Source organism: Colobus angolensis, unplaced genomic scaffold (assembly GCF_000951035.1).
Source record: "Colobus angolensis palliatus isolate OR3802 unplaced genomic scaffold, Cang.pa_1.0 Scaffold302, whole genome shotgun sequence".
NCBI lineage: Eukaryota > Metazoa > Chordata > Mammalia > Primates > Cercopithecidae > Colobus > Colobus angolensis.
Window position 1 is genome coordinate 23,349 of NW_012116289.1, and position 1,191 is coordinate 24,539.

The following is a 1,191-nucleotide window of genomic DNA, read 5'->3' on the forward strand; positions in this document are numbered from 1 at the left end:
AAAAAAAAAAAATTAGAAATAGCAATAATAATAAAGTAATAGTTTGATAGCAAAGCTCTAGAATACTAACTAGATATTTGGGGCATATCAAAGATACTGTAGTTTTAGATCTTTTTTTTTTTTTTTTATGAGACCCAGATTAAATGAAGTGTTCTGAAGACTGACTACAGAAAATTCAAAACAATGGACAATTCAAGTGTTGTGGGTTATTACCTTAAGTAATAAACCATATCTTTTTTTAAATGTTTAAATTAGGTGTGGGGGTACATATGCAGGTTTGTTATATAGATAAACTCGTGCCATGGGGGCTTGTACAGATTATTTTGTCACCAAGATACTAAGCCTAGTATCCAATAGTTATTTTTTCTGCTCCTCTCCCTCCTCCCATCCTCTTCCCTTAAGTAGCCCAGTGTCTCTTGTTCCCTTCTTTGTGTTCATGAGTTCTCAGCATTTACTGAGAACTTGCAGTATTTGGTTTTCTGTATCTTTTAACTGACATATATGGAATATAGTTTTATCATGACACCATTTGTATTAAGGTTCTTTACTATATTTTTAGGTTATTATGGAAATCTTAAAGGCTTTTTCTAGAAGCCAGTTTTTAAAACATAGAACAGTTCTGTCTGATGTTACATTGAAAAAGAATTGTGTTTTTGTGTGTGTTGAGGAGTACTGCTGTGAGGAAGTTGAATATAAAGAAGTGAATGGCCCCCTTTCTTTGTATTTATATTTATTTATTTATTTATTTATTTATTTTTAAGAGATGGGGTCTCATCATATTGCTCAGTCTGGTCTCAAACTCCTGAGCTCAAGCGATCTCCCACCTCCGCCTTCCTAAGTGCTGGAATTACAAGTGTGAGCTACCACGTCTGGCCCCCTTTTCTTTATTCAGAGACACATTTTCAGTGTTGCTTTCTCTAAAATGCATTTTTTTCCTGCTTTATTTTTCTCTTACCATATTATATACTTATTTATCTTTATTATTGTCTGCTTCTACCACTCGAGTGGAAGCTTTTTGGGAGTAGCTTGTCTATCTTGTTTGCCACTGTATCCTCGAATGCCTAGAACTGTGCCTAGTGCAAAGTGGGCACTCAAATATTACTTGAATGAATGTTTAAATTTTCACCACAGTTACTTGCTGAAGTGTTAGGCTTTAAAAAATAGTTCCATGTTTTTTTCCTGAGTTCATTT